Consider the following 16574-nt stretch of genomic DNA (forward strand, 5'->3'; position numbering starts at 1 on the left):
AGCACTAGGATGTGGGCGGGATTCAGGAAACAGTTAAGTCGTTGCCGTAATGGGAAAACTGAGTGACGTATCAGGCGTGCAGGTTGGCATGTTTGTAGCGTTTGTTACGTTTTTGAGTTTCCACTACTATGAGTATGAATCCTGAATCCTTCCTGATCATGCTTTCAAAGTTTTATGAATTTATTTGTAAAAGTACGGGCAGTGGAAATTAAATTGTCCTGTTGTGCCTCTCCTGCTCCAAGTCGGCCCGTTTGACGTCCTACCCCCCGTAACGCATCAATGCTGATCACTAATCAGGCTGGACTTTGCACACCAAAACCTCCATTGGACGACCACTGAATGGTGACAGATGGCCTTTTGGAATGTTTTCAGATGAGTCACGTTGTTTGCTATATCGCACAGATGGTCTTTGGCGTTTACGGCCATGCAATAGTCTTTGCAATGATGCAGGTCGGAGGAGGGAATGTTGTGCTCTGGAGAATGTTTTCGTGGCATTCCCTGCTTGATGTCGCCATTCTGGAGGCACAGTGGATAAACAATAGTATGCATCTATCTTTGGGGAGCATGTGCACACCTACAAGCAGCCTGTTGTTAGCTCGACACGATGGCATCTACCAGCAAGATAGTGCGAAGTGTGACATAGGTCGCAAGTACATGTGTTGTTCGAATAGCAACAGTATGAGTTTACCGTAATTGTCTGGCCAATAAATTCCCTGTAATAAAACCCAATGGAGAATCCATGGGACCATCTCCATCTGTATTCAACTGAGAAGAATAACTTAGCTGGCCATGCTACAAGTGACGTCATGGCATATCTCGGCTTCTCCCAGGACCTTACTGACTGTCTTCCTGCACGTCACGCAGAAGTCCACGGTGTGAAAGGTCTTTAATAAGGCTTTTGGCAGATATATAATGTGACTGGATAGTGTATACAGGGTGGTCCATTGATAGTGACCAGGCCAAATATCTCACGAAATAAGCATCAAACGAAAAAACTACAAAGCACGGAACTCGTCTAGCTGGAAGGGGAAAACCAGATGGCGCTACAGTTGGCATCTAGATGGCGCTGCAATAGGACAAACGGATATCAACTGCGTTTCTTTTTAAATAGGAACCCCCATTTTTTGATACATAATCGTGTAGTACGTAAAGAAATATGAATGTTTTAGTTGGACCACTTTTTCACCTTGTGATAGATGGCGCTGTAATAGTCACAAACGTATAAGTACGTGGTATCACGTAACACTCCGCCAGTGCGGACGGTATTCGCTTCGTGATACATTGCCCGTGTTAAAATGAACCGTTTACCAATAGCGGAAAATGTCGATATCGTGTTCATGTATAGCTATTGTGATCAAAATGCCCAACGGGCGTGTGCTACGTATGCTGTTCGGTATCCTGGACGACATCCTCCAAGTGTCCGGACCGTTCGCCGGATAGTTACGTTATTTAAGGAAACAGGAAGTGTTCAGCCACATGTGAAACGTCAACCACGACCTGCAAAAAATGATGATGCCCAAGTAGGTGTTTTAGCTGCTGTCGCCACTAATCCTTACATAAGTAGCAGACAAATTGCTCGAGAATCGGGAATCTCAAAAACGTCGGTGTCGAGAATGCTACATCAACATCGAATGCAACCGTACCCCATTTCTATGCACCAGGAATTGCATGGCGACGAGTTTAGACGTCGTGAACAGTTCAGTCACTGGGCACAAGAGAAATTACGCGACGATGACAGATTTTTTGCACGCGTTGTATTTAGCGACGAAGCGTCATTCACCAACAGCGGTAACATAAACCGGCATAATATGCACTACTGGGCAACGGAAAATGCACGATGGCTGGGACAAGTGGAACATCAGCGACCTTGGCGGGTTAATGTATGGTGCGCTATTATGGGAGGAAGGATAATTGGCCCCCATTTTATCGATGGCAACCTAAATAATGCAATGCATGCTGATTTCGTACGTAATGTTCTACCGATGTTACTAAAAGATGTTACACTGCATGATGTACTTCCAACATGATGGATGTCCGGCACATAGCTCGCGTGCGGCTGAAGCGGTTTTGAATAGCATATTTCATGACAGGTGGATTGGTCGTCGAAGCACCATACCGTGGCCCGCACGTCCACCGGATCTGACGTCCGCGGATTTCTTTCTGTGGAGAAAGTTGAAGTATATTTGCTTTCGTGATCCACCGACAACGCCTTACAACATGCGTCAGAGCATTGTCAATGCATCTGCGAACATGACGGAAGGCGAACTACTCGCTGTTAAGAGGAATGTCGTCACACGTATTGCCAAATGCATTGAGGTTGACGAACATCATTTTGAACATTTATTGCATTAATGTGGAATTTACAGATAATCACGCTGTAACATCATGCCTGATAAGTTCATAAAGGTACATGTATCACATTGGAACAACCGAATGTTCAAACGTACCTACGTTCTGTATTTTAATTTAAAAAACCTACCTGTTACCAACTGTTCGTCTATAATTGTGAGCCATAAGTTTCTGACTATTGCAGCGCCATGTATCACAAAGCGAAAAAAGTGGTCCAACTAAAACGTTCATATTTCTTCGCGTACTGCACGAATATGTAATACAAAATGGGGGTTCCCATGTAAAAAAGGCAGTTGATATCCTTTGTACCTATGGCAGTGCCATTTAGCGGGCCAACCATAGCTAGACGAGTTTCGCTCTTTGTAGTTTTTTCGTTTGACGCTTATTTCGTGAGATATTTGGCCTGGTCACGGTGAATGGACCACCCTGTATATACTATGGGTCAATGTATCTACGTGTTGTTGGAGGGACACGCGAATGTTCTGTGGGACAGACAGACAGACAACTGTACAGTTTATGAACAGCATCGGAAAGAGCCTTCGAAAAAGACTTCATAGACATCAGAGGAAATTGATCAATTAGTTGCAAGTTAACAGCTTCGCAACTCATTTTCAAAAAAACAGGTGCCACACACGTGTGCCTTACTATAAAAAAGTTGTAAAAATTTCAGTGATTGAGCATCTCCTTTGTGAAAGGTTTCGATGGTGCTGACTGTTATCCTGTTCCCCGCGTCACTGCTAGCTGGTATGCTTTTCACCTACAGACGGAAATGGTGGGCGGCCGTATAGAGCTTCACGATCTACTCGATACTTAGTCGTCGTCCAGCTTCTTATTTTATCGGAGACCGGGGGCACTTAGTCATCTGTCTGATCTGATACAATCCGCCACGATATCCCACTGAAGTACACAATTATTTGGTAGATATATTCCAGTATCTGTCTTCCCCTACAGCTTTTACCCTATCGGCCTCCTTTAGTACTATGATATTAAATTCTTGACGTCGTAACACATGTCGTGTCATCGTGATCCTTCCTCTTGTCACTGTTCTACAGGTATTCCTCCCCTTGCTGACTCTTCTGAAGACATGCAAATTTCCTATCTTGTGCATACACCTAATTTTCAACTTCAATTTATATCGACACACTCAGACACACCAATTCTATTACTTACTGGTTTCCCCACTGTCCGTGATTCATTTTCATGCATTGCTGAGATCCAAGTGTGCATTCTCAAAAATCTCTTCCTTAGTGTAAGGCCTACTTTTGGTCCTAGTAAAATCTTTTTGGCCAGTAAGGTCCTCTTTACCTCAGCGAATATCGTTGTTATATCCGCCTTGCTTCGTCCTAAAAGGGTTACTTCGATACTAAGGTAGCAGAATTCTTTAATTTTGTCTCTTCGTTATATTTATCGCAGTTTGCGTCTCCACTACTTTTCATTATTTCCGTCTTCCTTCGATTTACACTCGGTCCACGGTATTTAACCCAGTTCATTCCTCTCAGCAGACCCTGTAATTCTTCTTCTCTTTCGCTGAGGACATTAATTACTCAGTAAAAATAGTCACTGATATTCTTTCAGATTAAATTTTAATCTTACTTTTGATTCTCTCTTTTATTACCTTCATCGGTTCTTCGCTGTACATACTGAAGAGTACAGACGAAAGGCTCGATATCTGCCTTACATCCCTTTTGAATTTAGCACTTCGTTCTTTGTCTTATAATCTTATTTTTCCCTCTTTTTCTTGTATAAATTTTATATTCGAAAGGCTTGCACCATCTTACATTGTCGAAAGCTTTCTCCGGTTTGTAAAATCCAATGAACGAGCCTTGGTTTTAGTTCAGGCTTGCTTCCATTACGGGTGCAAAACCAGGAGTGCCTCTCTGGTGCCTTTATCTTGCCTAAAACCAAACTGATCGTCGTCAAACAGATCCTCAGTTTTCTTTTCCGTTGTTTTGTAAATTTTTCTTGTCAGTAACTGTATTCACGAGTAGTTAAGCTTACTATGTGATAGTTGTCACAATTTTATGCCCTTGCTGTCTTCAGAATTGTGTGGGTCTTATTTTTCCGAAAGTCTGGTGATATTGTAACGCTACGCTCGGGCGCACGATACTCCTTAAAGCCTGTACTATAGTAAGTTGACGGGCTTCACCTTAAGGAGGCAAATCAGACTTACACCCACTCAGTAATAACAATGATACGTCAAGAAAGGACGGACAAGAAATAACACAGAAGATGTTACCAATTTGTTAATAATACGGTCGCCAGCCTAATTAGGCATTAACTGAGTTTCTTCCCTGTACAAGTTGATGTACGTTCGAGCATAACAACACGTAGTAACACTGCATAATATGGTAAATTATAGAACCAGAAAATCTACTGAACTGATAATTTCACTTTCTGTACCAATATGGATAAACCATAAATACATAACATGTTTACTACAAAACTTCGTACTGTCCATTGATCTGATTAAAATCGGGCATAGGTTACCCTAGAAATAGCACTTTCGAAACACACACACAATGTCAGTTTTGATAAATGTAAAACACTGATAAATTTTGGGTTTTATATTGGCTTTAACTTTACTAGTCTAATCAGTTTAGAACACTTCAGAATTCAAATGAATAAAAAAAAGGGAGGGGGGGGGGCTGAAACTGTTATGATCACTGTATTGAAACTATTAACTATTGAAAGCATTAAGCTCTCAAAATTTCCACTATATGAGTTACTACTCTTTTTAGCTTATTTCCTGCTCATTTAATTACCATTATATCTGCCTCAAAATAATTAAACTTAATTACTAAACCAATTTCAAAATTATCTTCCCACTTTGTCAGACCTTTGTTATTTACCTATAGATTCATTAACAAAACAGTTCTTTAAACATCATTCTAACATAGCTAGGTCTGTAAGTAATTATTATTAACATAAACTCCGAATCTTCATCTCGGGACACTCGGTTTGCACAACCTGTGGAAAGGACCCTGTCTAGGTTAGTAGTGAGGATAATTAAATGATAGGACAGTTCTGGTAAAATTTAGGTTGTTATTGAACAGTATGGAACAAAGTAACACTGGTCCACACGAATACAGTACTAAAAGTTTCAACCTGTTCGTATCGATGCGGCGGTCGGCGGGCGGCGAGATGACGAGGCACAGAGCACACATACGATCACAGCAATGGCTCTTGATGTACCGGCACATTACTTCTTCATAGCGTCGCAATACTTTTCCATTTAGTGCTTATGGAATTTGGCCATGCTGCATAGTCGTCGGAACGGCACATCCGAGGCTCAATGAAACCACGTCTTCCAGGAGAGCCTCCTCGATCCAGAACGTGTTGCTCAGACCAATGCCCGACTCCGACTCCTACTGCTGAGCCCGTTATGCCGTGCAGCGCCCGTGTGCATTTTTCCGCGCTCGCCTGCCATCCACCTTTTACCGCTCCCCTACAGAGAGTGTATTCACCAGAGGTTTTGCATTCTACATATCCCAATACATTGCCTACGTATGGACCAGACGCACAATTACAACTGTAACATCTTACAACAGATTCAACGTTTCTTACATTTCAATTCTGTTACAATATTGTTTGACATTTGACATAAACATTAATATTCACATCGAAATTTGTTTACAGTTTCCTTAACATAATGGCATGAAACAAAAAAAGAAATGAAATCAGAATATCGATTACACTAATTTATCGAAAATCAGAAGAAAAAAAATTATATGTACAATAGTACAGCGTTGTTGTTGTTACACATGCCCCTGTTTCCAGTAAATTTCACTAAGTGCAAATTTGATGGGAACACTAAATTTTATATTTATACAACGGTTCTGACTCTTTGTGTGAATGTCCCATCAAAATTTTTATACCACAAACTTAATTTCACTCACATTATTTAGGTCTATACTTTTTAACATATCAAGAACATTTACTTATCGTTTGCTTAAGTGCCTTTGGCACAGTCCAACCTCCTATCACAACATTATTTAAATAGCAATTTACTTATCATTATTAAATTTCTCAGAGAAATAAAAAAAAAAAATCAAAACCTGGAACACAAACACTTAGCTACAAAAGCAAATACAAATACCTATATACACTATAAGACAATTTGTTGCTGCTTGCATTGAATGGCAGTCCATTTCCTTACTTACTAATAAACACACAATAATATTCAGAAAATTTACTACACATATTTGCTGCCTATTATTCAGATTTGGGCAGTCCATTTCGCACCCTTTTATCACATCTCCTGCATCACACTTACAATTCTCTTTTAACTATTTATCTTCCCTCTTTGATTTTTGGCAGTCCTTTATATTATGACTCATATACTGCCTTCTTTGGTTTTCGGCAGTCCCATTTTTTATCTGGCTTACAGCATTTGCTATTTCTTTTCAGCCCTTTTCTCCATACATCTTTACATTTACAATACATTTGGTAATCTGAAACTCACATAAGTACATTAGCACACTGATATTGGTATACATATATTTACAAAGATTTGTTACATTTGGGATAAAATAGTTTCAGCATAAGATACAATACATTTACTCCAAATTGCTTTCTGAGTGTACTTAGGTCACTCACTCCTAGGAACATACAGTTTCAGGTCCACAACATTTCTTACACCTAAAGGTCTTTTGGAATTTGGGTTGATCAGGTAGTAAGCATTTTCGTGTGGAATGTTCTGTATTATATACGATCCATTATAAATATATTTAAATTTGGAAATTTCATGGTTCAGTTCACTAGATTTTTCGTGGGTTTTTAAAAGAACATAATCCCCAATTTTAAATTTTGAAACTTTCATGTTATTATCATGTCTTTTAGATCTAGATTCAGCTTTTTGCTTTGCCCTTTTTCTGTCTAATTCTTTCTTTTGATTCAACCCCAAGCTTGTACAAGGCGGAAACTCTAGTTTTTCCTCAATTAAACTTTTACTTCTGCTGCCTAACAAAATTTCTTCCGGTGGGAATCCAGTAGATTCATGATGTAAGGTGTTCATGACATTCTCAAAGTCTGATATAAATCTACCCCAAACTCTAAATCATGTCCCTTCCTGTTTTTTTCCACAACGCACCTGCACCTTGGTCGATTGTGACATCGTCCCAAGATACGTTCCTGTCCTGTGAATCATTTATATCTGGTGGTTTCCTAGGTTTCTGGAGTTCAAAATCTTTGCTTACTTGAACTCTTTGCAAAATAAACACTGAGTCATCAGGTGGCTCTTTCTTTCTGCATTCAGTCTCAACATCTGGGTGTTGTTTTGAAACTTCGTCATCGGTAGGTACAATATCGCTATTAGCTGTATTCCTATTATTTTCACTAGTACCGAAATATTCGTCATCTGAACTATCGTCAGAATCCGACCATTCTGGATCGCTTTCAGGTTCTAACATAAAAGCTTTTCTGAGACAGGCACTAAGTTCTTCCTCTGCATTTTCGTCAGGCTTTGATTTTAACTCAATATCTTTTTTTGACAAAACGGCCTCATTATCAGCTTTACTCACATCTACTGTTACTTCGTATTTAGTGTAATCCTCGTGGACTTCAATTACTTTCAGGTAATTACCTGCCCCTTCCCCACGGTGCCTTTCGGTAGCAGCGTGTACTGTTGGCGGATCGTTAACAGAAGTTACTTCCTCGTCAATGCTTAGGATTTCATCCTCCAATTCCTTCCTATCTTTAATCATTGTCCTATCAGCAGCACGCGTACTTTGCGCGACGCTATTTACACTCTTCAAATTTGGGCCACGTCTCCTTATCGACGTCCCTACTATTTCCTTTTCCACTAATTTACTTCCTTGCCTCATACTCCTTCTTAAAATCCTCCCACTCACATTGCTTGAGGCCCTTGTGCAGATCGTCGATCTGCACACGCCAATTACTTACTTCCGCTAATTCATTCTCGCCTTTTACTTTATTGCTAACACTGCTAACCGCACCTCTCTGTGTATCCACTGTTTCATCTCTTATTTCCTTCGACACGGAATTACCACTCGTAATGTATTCACCAGCTCTTACGGCAATGTTCGTACCTAATGCTGCCGCATTGCTAGCGGCTTCTCTCTGAACAGCTGTTCTGCTAGGTTGGGCCATTGACCTCTGATGCTCCACTCGCCTGTTAACATGTAGCACTCTGCGCAGCGAAGATGAGTCATCTGTGTGCACACCTGACGCTTGTTCCGCAACGACACGTTGCATTGTTCCACGCCTGTCTCTAACCTGTCTCATAATTTTACTGTCAGTCCGGTAACTTTTCTTAAATCGGGGCCGGTATGTACTGTCCGCTTCCGTTTGGCCCGCAACGTTCGCGGAAATCAGTTTCCCGCGTCGTTATTATTTTGAGCGGTGTACCCTCTACCGCGACCTAGATAACTCCCTCTTCCTCTGCCTCTTCCTCTTCCTCTCTGTATTACGTTGACGCGAAACCCATCGCCGTCATTTCTCTCGTCATTATTACGATTATTCCTGTTACTAAAATTTTGATAATTGGCACGACTTTCGCGCCAATGGTCTTCGTCTTCGACCCTTTCGACAAATGCTTGGAAACTGCGATGATTGGTTCCCACGTATCTCTTTGAATCTTCTGGAAGCTTTTTATATAGCTCCCATATGATTTGTGAATCGGATCTTCTTCCTCTTAAATGCGTCAACTTCCGGTACCAATATTCGCAGAAATCTTTCAAAGAATTCCTGCCCCTGTTATCATGAAGTTTGGCCATGATAAACTCGCGCCACAAATGATCCTGTTTTTGTTCGGACCATATTTCTTCCGTAAACTATTGCTTAAATTCTTCGAACGTCATTTGTTCGGTATTCAAATTAATTCCCCAGCGCTTTGCCTCACCTGCTAAGGCGCTAATTACTACGTTTATCTTTTCCTGACCAGACAAGTGTTCAGGAAACATCCTCTCGCAATTTTTGATGAAATCTAACGGATGCCATCCGTTATGTTTCTTGGCGGGATCAAAGCGTTCCTCACCTTCCAATAGCTTCGTAAGTGGTGTGCCATTATAGACAACACCAGGCCTATCTTTAATTTTATTCTCGAGATCGAAAATTTTGCCTTGAATTTTCGATGTATTTTCTTCACACTTTTGTACACATCCGGTTACTTTTTCGTCTAATTCTCTTTCAGTGTCTGAAACTGCCTTTTTCAACTGTGATATTCTATGTTGACATTCGTTTACGATCTCAGTTTTACGACCGAAAACTTTTTCGTCTACTTTTGTTTCAACCAGAGGCTCTACTTTCTCTTGGATGCTGAGAATTTCAACATCAAACCTACTGTTAATGTTGTCAATTTCCCCCTGCATAGTATCCATATTTTTGTTAATTGTGTCAATTTCAAATTTCATAGTATTTACTACAGAGCTTAAACAACCCACTTTTTGTTCTACCTGTTCTATTTGTTTACTAATTTTAATTCCTTGTTCTTCGACCTGTGCTTTAAGCTGACCAGCTTGTGTTTTGAGCTGCTGATCAACGTGTGTTTTAAGCTAACCTGATTACTGACTTGTTTCTGAAGTTGATCATTCTGTGTTCCGATCTGCTCACTCTGTCCTGAAATTTGTTTGGTTAAATGTTCAAATAAATCGTTCATGCTTAAAATCTTCACACTGTTTTGTTCTATGGAATCGGTGTGTTCCGATCCTGCCTCAAAATTTTCTTTCGATTCTTTCTTTATCTGTGGTGAATCAAACATATCAGTGGATTCGTTCACGTACCCACTATCATCTACAAAGTCATCCTCTACTTCCTGTTTTATTCCTTGCTGTGTTCTAGGCAATCTCGACATTTCAATCTGTTCGTTAACATGTTCGTGATATTGTATGTACGCCATTTGTCTTCCGCTAACGCCATCTGTTATCTGGCGCGTACACTCCTGCCATTGCCAGCCGCATTTTCCATTACGCTCGGGACATCTACTGTTTCTACGTTCCTGTCCATGCTGAACGCAAATTACACCACACTGCCGTACTTGACGTTCACTGCTATTTACTTTACTAAATATTATTGCAATTCTGACCACTGAACATCCACTGTTCAGTATTCATTTTAATTTGTGACCGATAACAACTGGATGTCCTGTCACGGTCGCCACTTGTAATGCTGCGCTAGTGCACACGATACTCCTTAAATCCTGTACTATAGTAAGTTGACGGGCTTCACCTTAAGAGAAAGGATTTTTGTATAGACATTGACCGCGTGTACCTGAATGGAGGCAAATCAGACTTACACCCACTCAGTAATAACAATGGTACGTCAAGAAAGTCCGAAATGCAACTACACGTCAGGACGGACAAGAAACAACACAGAAGATGTTACCAATTTTTTTAATAATACGGTCGCCAGCCTAATTAGGCATTAACTGAGTTTCTTCCCTGTACAAGTTGATGTACGTTCGAGCATAACAACACGTAGTAACACTGCATAATATGGTAAATTTTAGAACCAGAAAATCTACTGAACTGATAATTTCACTTTCTGTACCAATATGGATAAACCATAAATACATAACATTACACTATAATGTTTACTACAAAACTTCGTACTGTCCATTGATCTGATTAAAATCGGGCATAGGTTACCCTAGAAATAGCACTTTCGAAACACACACACAATGTCAATTTTGATAAATGTAAAACACTGATAAATTTTGAGTTTTATATTGGCTTTAACTTTACTGGTCTAATCAGTTTAGAACACTTCAGAATTCAAATGAATAAAAAAAGGGGGGGGCCTGAAACTGTTATGATCACTGTATTGAAACTATTAACTATTGAAAGCATTAAGCTCTCAAAATTTCCACTATATGAGTTACTACTCTTTTTAGCTTATTTCCTGCTCATTTAATTACCATTATATCTGCCTCAAAATAATTAAACTTAACTACTAAACCAATTTCAAAATTATCTTCCCACTTTGTCAGACCTTGGTTATTTACCTATAGATTCATTAACAAAACAGTTCTTTAAACATCATTCTAACATAGCTAGTTCTGTAAGTAATTATTATTAACATAAACTTTGAATCTTCATCTCGGGACACTCGGTTTGCACAACATGTGGAAAGGACCCTGTCTAGGTTAGTTGTGAGGATAATTAAATGATAGGACAGTTCTGGTAAAATTTAGGTTGTTATTGAACAGTATGGAACAAAGTAACACTGGTCCACACGAATACAATACTAAAAGTTTCAACCTGTTCGTATCGATGTGGCGGTGGGCGGGCGGTGAGGTGACGAGGCACAGAGCACACATACGATCACAGCAATGGCTCTTGATGTACCGGCACTTTACCTTTTCATATCGTCGCAATACTTTTCCATTTAGTGCTTATGGAATTTTTCCATGCTGCATAGTCGTCGGGACGGCACATCCGAGGCTCAATGAAACCACGTCTTCCAGGAGAGCCTCCTCGATCCAGAACGTGTTGCTCAGACCAATGCCCGACTCCGACTCCTACTGTTGAGCCCGTTATGCCGTGCAGCGCCCGTGTGCATTTTTCCGCGCTCGCCTGCCATCCACCTTTTACCGCTCCCCTACAGACAGGGTATTCACCAGAGGTTTTGCATTCTACATATCCCAATACATTGCCTACGTATGGACCAGACGCAAAATTACAACTTTAACATCTTACAACAGATTCAACGTTTCTTACATTTCAATTCTGTTACAATATTGTTTGACATTTGACATAAACATTAATCTTCACATCGAAATTTGTTTACAGTTTCCTTAACATAATGGCATGAAACAAAAAAAGAAATGAAATCAGAATATCGATTACACTAATTTATCGAAAATCAGAAGAAAAAAAATTATATGTACAATAGTACAGCGTTGTTGTTGTTACAGTATATCGCCAGTCTCATAGCTTATAATTACCAACCCAACATGAATAGTTGTTTGTTTGCCACAACTCCAAAATGATTTAAGACATTCAGAAGTAATGTTTTTAGTAGGGACTAGCAACATTACCTCTGAATGTCTTATTTAATCTCAAGTGCTCTACATTTCCTCTATACTATGACTCTGATACTGGATCTTCAATACCGACTCCGATTTCTTTTTCTATGACATCAGACAATTCTTCCCCTCAAATGGCCCTTCACCATACCGGTTCCACCTATCCATGATGTGATCTGCGTCCGACAGTGGAATTTCCCGTGCAGTCTTACTTTTTAATCTCACCGAAGGTTGTTTTGAATTTCCTGCGTACTGAGCCAGTCCTTGCGATGAACATTAATTTTCAATTACCTCATATTTTTCCTGTAGCCATTTCCATCTGGCTTCACTGCAGTTCTTCACTTTTCGTTTCCTACCACAAACCGTCTGAAATGCTTGTTAGAATATTGTAGTGTGGGTTGTACTGCAGAATAATTGTTAGGAAACTTATTCGATATGTTCCGCCGTTTCCGAGATAACTGCTACCGAAGTTAGGCAATGAGAACCGTTGCCCGCAATTTCAAATGGCAATCGAGAGACGGCGTCTCCAAACGTGTTGTTCGTTTCGTTTCCTGAACCTGAACAACAGAGCAATACGCTTTAGTGTATGGTTAAATGCTGATGGCGTCCTCTTGGGTAAAATATTCCGGAAGTTAAATAGTCCCTCATTCGGATCTCCGGGCGAAGACTACTCAGGAGGACGTTGTTATCAGGAGAAAGAAAACTGGCGTTCTACGGATCGGAGCGTGGAAATTCAGATCCCTTAATCGGGCAGGTAAGTTAGAAAATTTAAAAGGAAAATGGGGATACGTTAAAGTTAGATTAGTGGGAATTAGTGAAGTTCGGTGGCAGGAGGAACAAGACTTTTGGTCAGGTGAACACAGGTATATAAATACAAAATCAAATAGGGGTAATGCAGGAGTAGGTTTAATAATGAATAGGAAAACAGGAAGGCGGGTAAGCTACTACAAGCACCATAGGGAAGGCATTATTGTGGCCAAGATAGATACGAAGCCCACGGCTTCCACAGTAGTACAAATTTATATGCCAACTAGCTCCGCAGATGACGAAGAGTTTGATGAAATGCATGATGAGATAAAAGAAATTATTCAGATAGTGAAGGGAGACGAAAATTTAATAGTCATGGGTGACTGGAACTCGATAGTAGGAAGGGAAGAGATGGAAATGTAGTACATGAATATGGAATGGGAGTAACGAATGGAAGAGGAATCCGCCTGGTAGAATTTTACACAGAGCATAACTTAATCATAGCTAACACCTACGTTTGCATCATTTGTAGACTTAGAGAAAGCTTTTGACAATGCTGATTGGAATACTCTCTTTCAAATTCTGAAGGTGGCAGGGGTAAAATATAAGGAGCGAAAGGCTATTTACAATTTGTACAGAAACCAGATGGCAGTTATAAGAGTCGAGGGGCATGAAAGGGAAGCAGTGGTTGGGAAGGGAGTGAAACAGTATTGTAGCCTATCCCCGATGTTTTTCAATCTGTATATTGAGCAAGCAGTAAAGGAAACAAAAGAAAATTTCGGAGTAGAAATTAAAATTGATGGAGAAGAAATAAAAACTTTGAGGTTTGCCGATGACATTGTGATTCTGTCAGAGAACCTGGAAGAGCAGCTGAACGGAATGGACAGTGTCTTGAAAGGAGGATATAAGATTAACATCAACAAAAGCAAAACGAGGATAATGGAATGCAGTCGAACTGAATCGGGTGATGCTGCGGGAATTAGATTAGGAAATGAGACGCTTATAGTAATAAATGGGTTTTGCTATTTTGGGAGCAAAATAACTGATGGTCGAAGTAGAGATGATATTAAATGTATACTGGCAATGGAAAGAAAAGCGTTTCTGAAGAAGAGAAATTTGTTAACATCGAGTATAGATTTAAGTGTCAGGAAGTCTTTACTGAAAGTATGTGTATGGAGTGTAGCCATGTATGGAAGTGAAACGTGGACGATAAGTAGTTTAGACAAGAAGAGAATAGAAGCTTTCGAAATGTGGTGCTACAGAAGAACGCTGAAGATTAGATGGGTAGATCATATTACTAATGAGAAGGTACTGAATAGAATTTGAGAGAAAAGAAATTTGTTGAACAACTTGACTACAAGAAGGTATCGGTTGAGAGAGCATATTCTGAGGCATCAAGGGATCACCAATTTATTATTGGAGGGCAGCGTGGAGGGTAAAACTCGTAGAGGAAGACCAAGAGATGAATACAGTAAACAGATTCAGAAGAATGTAGGTTGCAGTAGGTACTGGGAGATGAAGAAGCTTGCACAGGATAGAGTAGCATGGAGAGCTGCATCAAACCATTCTCTGGACTGAAGACCACAACAATAACAACGGTTGAAATATTACTCCTGTTACCCATGCTTCCTCACAGTTACCTCTTCTTGTGATTCTTGAACTATATTTTCACCATTAATAGCTGAAATAAACTGCACAACTCCAATAGTGTTTCATCTCTCTCATTCCTACTGCCAAGACTATATTTTCCCGCAATCGTTTGTCCTCCAGGTTCCGCTACAACCGGATTCCAATCTCCAGTGGTTACTTGATTTTCATGTACCTTTAAGTAAATTCTGTATCTCTTCATCGTCCCTTGCGACGTAGGCATGTGTGGTCGGTTTGCTGTCGAATCTGGTGAGAACAAACCTATCACTGAAGTGTTCGGAGTAACCTGCTCTCAGCAGTACTTTTCTCATCGTAACGAATCCTGCACCTGTTATTGCATTTTCGCCTGCTGTAGGTATTACTCTTATCCGTATGATCAGAAATCCTCGTCGTCTTTCCATTTCACTTCACTGACACCCTTTATGCGAGAGCATTTCCATTTTCAGATTTTCTAGCTTTTCTACTATGTTCATACTTCTGACACTTCATCCTTCGTCTCGTGAAGTCTTACTATTTCGTTGCTTGCTCCATATTATTCCTCTTTGTAAGCCTCCACTTGGCGATCCCGTCCTGGAGGCCCGAATGGAAAACTGAAGTTAACCAGCGCTGAATGGCCGCGAGGTTTGAGGCGCCATGTCAGAGATTGCGCGACCCCTCCCGCCCGAGTTTCGATTCCTCCCTCGGGCATGTGTGTGTGTGTGTTGTTCGTAGCATAAGTTAGTTTAATTATTGTGTAAGTCTAGGGACCGAAGACTTCATCAGTTTGGTGCCTTAGGAATTCACACACACACACACACACACACACACACACACACACACACACACACACTAAGCTGGAATTTTTGCCAGTGGTGAGATCTTCATGACACCGTTTAAGTTAAGACACATATCCTACGGATAAACATTAGGTATCATTATTTCAGTAGTTTCCAGTCAACACGCCTCTGACAGCGCTGGGTTCCAGCTTTTAGGGTCAGTTTCCCATCCCAAGTGTAAGAGAATGTCGTGAACCTCCGTCCGCTTGTCCGCCTTCTTTCACAACGTGCCACTCTCTGCCCTACTTCGGGATAAAATAGAATGAGCTGCCATTCTTTGAACATTTTCGCTGTACTCTGTCAATCCTATCTGACGCGGATCCTACCTCGCACTGCAGTACTCCAGAAGAGGGCGGACCAGCGTAGTGTAAGTAGCCTCTTTAGTAGACTTGTTTGGTTTTCTAGGTGTCCTGCCAATAAATCCCAAGCTTTGATTTGCTTTCCACACCAGATTATCTGTACGATCTTACCAATTAAAGTTATTCGTAATTGCAATTAGCAAGTGTTTAGTTGTGTTTTGTGTGATTCATCGTGTAACTTAAATATGGTTTGTGGGTGTTGAAGGGATCAAACTACAAAGGCCACAGGTCTAACTTAAATTTAGCTGATTCATTTTAGTGCTAATGTGGATGACGTCATACCTTTCATGATTTAGAGTCAATTCCCACTTTTTTGCACCATACAGGTATCTTGTCTAAATCAGTCTGCAATTTGTTTTGATCATCTGATGACGTAAATTACGGTAAATGACATACATCTACGAACAGCTTAAGAGAAGTGCTCAAATCGTCTCCTAAATCGTTCATGTGGATCAGGAACAACACAGGGCCTATTCCACTTGTCTGAGAAACACCAGATATTACTTTTGTAGTACTCGATGTCTTAGCGTCAGTTACTACTGAAACATCCCCTTAGAACAATTATACATGACTGTGCTTAAACTGACACACAATATTTTTTAGCGCAACGCAATCTGACTTTCAACAATCCCTACAAAAGAATGGCCCTGACTAACATTAACCCATACCTTTCAC

At 40.4% G+C, this 16574-nt stretch overlaps 1 protein-coding gene across 1 annotated transcript in view; it reads left to right on the forward strand.

Annotated features, from left to right (window-relative positions):
• LOC126259526 (basement membrane-specific heparan sulfate proteoglycan core protein-like) overlaps positions 1-16574 on the forward strand; it is a 209811-nt gene that overhangs the window by 141831 nt on the left and 51406 nt on the right. The gene's annotated exons all lie outside the window — the stretch shown is intronic.

The sequence above is a fragment of the Schistocerca nitens genome, chromosome 5 (genome assembly GCF_023898315.1).
Source record: "Schistocerca nitens isolate TAMUIC-IGC-003100 chromosome 5, iqSchNite1.1, whole genome shotgun sequence".
In the NCBI taxonomy this organism is placed as follows: domain Eukaryota; kingdom Metazoa; phylum Arthropoda; class Insecta; order Orthoptera; family Acrididae; genus Schistocerca; species Schistocerca nitens.